The following is a 4,427-nucleotide window of genomic DNA, read 5'->3' as shown; positions in this document are numbered from 1 at the left end:
TCCACATCCCCCTGCTTGGTCTCCATTCCCTGCAGGCTGCAAAAATGTCAGAGGAGGCCGCCCCTCCCTTCACTCGGTGCTCCCGCTCATATCGGCCAGCTGCAGCCTCATCTCCTGGAACTCGGGCAGCTGTCACTTGATCCGGTCACACATTCACAGGATGACTGGGTTCCCAGCCTGGATGCTCTTGTGGAAATCCCACAGGCGACACTGCAGGACATGGCACCATTGGTTTCTTTGATATTGCGGTGTTTGCCTGACCGCTGGAACAAAGCCACCAACTCCTCCCTCACCGACTTCCGTCAATCCCTCTGGTTGCCATAGAACCCTCTGATGCTTTCCCATTCTGCCAGCAACACCAGGCTTTGCCCCCCTGCTCTTTTATCTTGCAAGCTCTGGATGTTCAGCTTCCAATATCCTCAGCACTGGGTCAGGGACAGGGGCGGCTCCAGGCACCAGCACAGCAAGTGCATGCCTGGGACGGCAAGCTGTGGGGGGCTGCCTGCCGGTCACTGTGAGGGTGGCAGTCAGGCTGCCTTCGGCAGCACGCCTGCAGGAGGACCTCTGGTAATGCGGATTAGGTGACATGCCTGCAGGAGGTCTTCTGGTAATGCGGATTAGGTGGCATGCCTGCAGGAGGTCCTCTGGTAATGCGGATTAGGTGACATGCCTGCAGGAGGCCCTCTGGTAATGCGGATTAGGTGACATGCCTGCGGGAGGTCCTCTGGTAATGCGGATTAGGTGACATGCCTGCAGGAGGCCCTCTGGTAATGCAGATTAGGTGACATGCCTGCAGGAGGCCCTCTGGTAATGCGGATTAGGTGACATGCCTGCGGGAGGTCCTCTGGTAATGCGGATTAGGTGACATGCCTGCAGGAGGCCCTCTGGTAATGCGGATTAGGTGACATGCCTGCGGGAGGTCCTCTGGTAATGCGGATTAGGTGACATGCCTGCGGGAGGTCCTCTGGTAATGCGGATTAGGTGACATGCCTGCAGGAGGTCTTCTGGTAATGCGGATTAGGTGACATGCCTGCGGGAGGTCCTCTGGTAATGCGGATTAGGTGACATGCCTGCGGGAGGTCCTCTGGTAATGCGGATTAGGTGACATGCCTGCGGGAAGTCCTCTGGTAATGCGGATTAGGTGACATGCCTGCGGGAAGTCCTCTGGTAATGTGGATTAGGTGACATGCCTGCGGGAGGTCCTCTGGTAATGCGGATTAGGTGGCATGCCTGCAGGAGTTCTGCCAGTCCCGCGGCTTCAGTGGCAATTCGGCAGCGGGTACGCCGAAGATGCGGGACCGGCAGACCTTATGCAGGCATGCCACCGAATCCGCGTTACCAGAGGACCTCCCGGAGGCATGCCGCCGAAGGCTGCCTGACTGCCATGCTTGGGGCGGCAAAATACATAGAGCCGCCCCTGGGCAGGGTATTGCCCTCATTGAGCGCACTGTGAGAGCTGCATGATCCGAACAGTCCAAAGGCACTATCCTGCACTGGGTTGTCGACGTGCTCTCCTTCATGTAAATCCAGTGAATGCAACTCCTGGCCTGTCCCCACAGAAAGGTGAACCCTCTCTGGGGCTGGTGTGAGCTCCTCTAGGCCAACCTCACTACAGACCTGCGCCAGGTAGTGCTCATTGTAAAAATGTTTCCTCTGACAGTCAGGAAAACAGGACCAGCAGTCCACCTGACACAATTAAAATCCCCCCAACACCAAACAGTCCAGAGGAAGGGAGCCAGTTTCTTCCATTGATCTTTCAATTCATGTCTTAACTGGGGACCATACATATTAATATAGCCGTAACCAGTGCTACAGAGTCCACCAGTAATGCCATCCCTGGTCAGAGCTCCACCGGTTTCTGCACTCACCCTCTTCCTATCAATCCACCCTAAACTCATGAATGTGCATTTTCTGAACACCCACCACGTCCAAGTCCAGCTTCCCTAAGGCACTTAACATCAAGTGCCTCCTCCTTGGCCCCCAAATCCCTTCCACACCAGCTGTTTTCACAGATGCCCCTTTCCAGGGTACTGCCCTTGCTAAAATGCACAAAGGACTTTTCATCCCCAATCCCAGCCTGTCATTGCCCAGCAGCCCTCTGGCACCATTCCTGAGGGCCACCCTGTCTCACTCTCTTCCTGCCATATCAGGTGCACCAATAACTCATGTAGGAGAGACAGCTCCTGTTCCTCATTGTTGAGGGTCAGGCCAGGTAACTAGGGGCAGAAGCCCACAGTATTTTTTTCTACTGCAGAGCCCAAGCTCAGGAACTCACCTTGGGTGCAGGCACCACTGTTCTCCTAAAGAGCAAGCCACCCCTGCACAAAGAGAGATGAAAGGACCTGCCAAAGCTGGGGATTGAGCCAGGGACCTTTACTTCTTTAATCTAACACTCGCTCAACTGAGCTACTTTGGCAGCTGCATGGGTTTACTTCGGCCTGTTGCTTCTCTGTTTGGGATGTTTTTGCAGCAGTTGCACACAAAAAGGACGTCATTGTCAGCGGCCCATGAAGACAAGTCTCACTTTGGCCTGCTTTGATCAGCTTGACTTGCTGCCTCACCTGGTTCCTGCCCTAGTGCCTGGGTTGACCTGGTGGTGGAAGGGGACTGGGGGCCAGTGGCGCGGGGAGGAAGTTGAGCTGGACCCTGAACTAGACTAGACCCTGGCAGTGATAGTCTGGTCACTGTTTGCCGCCCCACCCTGTTGTCCTGGCTTCCCCCACTGGACATCATTTTGGGAGGTAAGTGGGGCTTCTGCCTCCCCTCCCCGATTTTCTCACGGCAGAGGAGGGCAAACAGGAAAATGAACGGCTGCTCCACACCCTCACTGGAGGAACCTGATACCCTTAGCTCTGGTGAGTAAGAAGTGTCTGTTGGCTGACAGGGCCTGTCCCCAGGGAGCTGGAACAGCAGCTGCTGCCTCCCCCTCGGCTCCAGGCTGTGGGAAATGCTCATTGCCTGGCTGCATGGGCGGATGGTGTTCCATGCTCTGGAAAGCGTCTGTATTGCTCTGTCAGCTTGCCTCAGGTTGGGTAAGAAAGGGGCAGCACAGGACTCTGGGCCGTGTCTCCCCAGCCCCTCGCTCCCACACGCTGGCGAGTTGGGTAACTGGCGAGGGATTGCACAAGAGAGAGTCAGAGACATGGAGAGAACCCAGGAGTCCTGGCTGCACACTCTAACCACTGGACCCCACTCCCGCCCTTTTGGGGAGCCAGGGCTCCTGGGTTCTGTTCCCAAGACTGGGAGCAGAGTGGGGTCTAGTGGTTAAAGCAGGAGGAGCCAGGACTCCTGGGTTTTATTTTCAGTGCTGCTGTGTGACAATGGGCCTCTGTTTCTCCTCCCACTTTTTATGTATGGAGCCTGTAAACTCTCTGGGGCATGTCCTGTCTCTTGCTGTGTCTGGGCAGTGCCTGACACAATGGGGCCCTGATGTCAGCTGGGGCAGGGGCTGTCTCTGTGTCTGTGGAGTCCCCAGCACAATGGGGACCTTGATTCTGTCCTGGTCTCTGTAGGTGCTGCTGTTGTGTAGATAAATAGTCGTGATACTAAAAGGCGTGGCAGTGCATGAGCGCACCACCATTGCCATGCAATGGCTAAATGTGATTCATATCCCTGTGACCTCCCGTGCACCCTCCCCCACAGCTGCCCGATTCTGCACCCTGAGCCCCTTGTGCTGCTGCCCTTGTCAACGGCAGTGCTGAAAGCCATCCAGCCCTAGTGCCGAAAGAAGAAGATGGCGGGGGGAGGAGCTTTGCAAAAATTGGTCACACCAATAGGAAACCAGCCCCAGTAGTTTGTGACTTCACGTTCCAAAATTAGATGTACGAGCCCACCCCCCACCCACAGAGCCTCCTGTGCCAATGCACCACCTCACTTTGTCCAGGGAGGTCTAGGCGGGGAGCTTTGTGTGGGAGCGGGGGTGGACGGCACCATCAAGGTAGGTTCTGGAGATGGTCCTCCAGGTGTGGGCGTCTCAGCTCCAACTGGCACTGGGCTCACGCTGGGCAGCGTTCTGTTCCTCTCTCTGTTGTGCACTCCAGCTCCACAAACACCCCTGCCCCCTGCTCTTTCCTTCTGGTGCAAAAAATATCCTCTTCCTTCGCCCCAGAGAGACACACCCATGGTGATGCTCAGCACATCTTCTCCCCACCTTCCCCCCATTCCCAGGAGCGTTCAGGAAGGGGGTCAGGATTGGGGAGAGCCCGCATCCCGAGGGGAGGGTATGCAGGGCCAACAAGGGGTGGGAGGGGAAGCCGGTACAAATTACCGGGGCCCGGCTGTCCAGAAGGGGGCCCGGGGCCTGGCTTCCCTGGCTTCATTGGCCCTGTTTAGCTGCTCCGCCCTTGCTGAGGGTCCCCCAAAAATTTTTTCACCAGGGCCTGAACCCACTCTCGGAGGCCCTGAGGGTATGGGGGGGCTTGCCCCCT

General features: G+C 56.6%; 1 long non-coding RNA gene across 4 annotated transcripts; it reads left to right on the top strand.

Moving 5' to 3' along the window:
* Positions 1–498: 498 nt before the first annotated feature.
* LOC127042229 (uncharacterized) lies at positions 499–1,239 on the top strand. Of its 4 annotated transcripts, XR_007771879.1 has the most exons (5): positions 499–719; positions 800–839; positions 880–981; positions 1,022–1,141; positions 1,182–1,223. It is a non-coding gene; the product is annotated as an uncharacterized LOC127042229 (long non-coding RNA). The 4 variants fall into 4 exon arrangements; XR_007771877.1 differs by having other exon boundaries at positions 800–981; positions 1,022–1,101; positions 1,182–1,239; XR_007771876.1 differs by having other exon boundaries at positions 800–981.
* The last annotated feature ends 3,188 nt before the right edge of the window (positions 1,240–4,427 follow it).

This window comes from Gopherus flavomarginatus, unplaced genomic scaffold (assembly GCF_025201925.1).
Source record: "Gopherus flavomarginatus isolate rGopFla2 unplaced genomic scaffold, rGopFla2.mat.asm mat_scaffold_34_arrow_ctg1, whole genome shotgun sequence".
Lineage (NCBI taxonomy): Eukaryota > Metazoa > Chordata > Testudines > Testudinidae > Gopherus > Gopherus flavomarginatus.
This window is presented reverse-complemented; position numbering and strand designations above follow the sequence as displayed.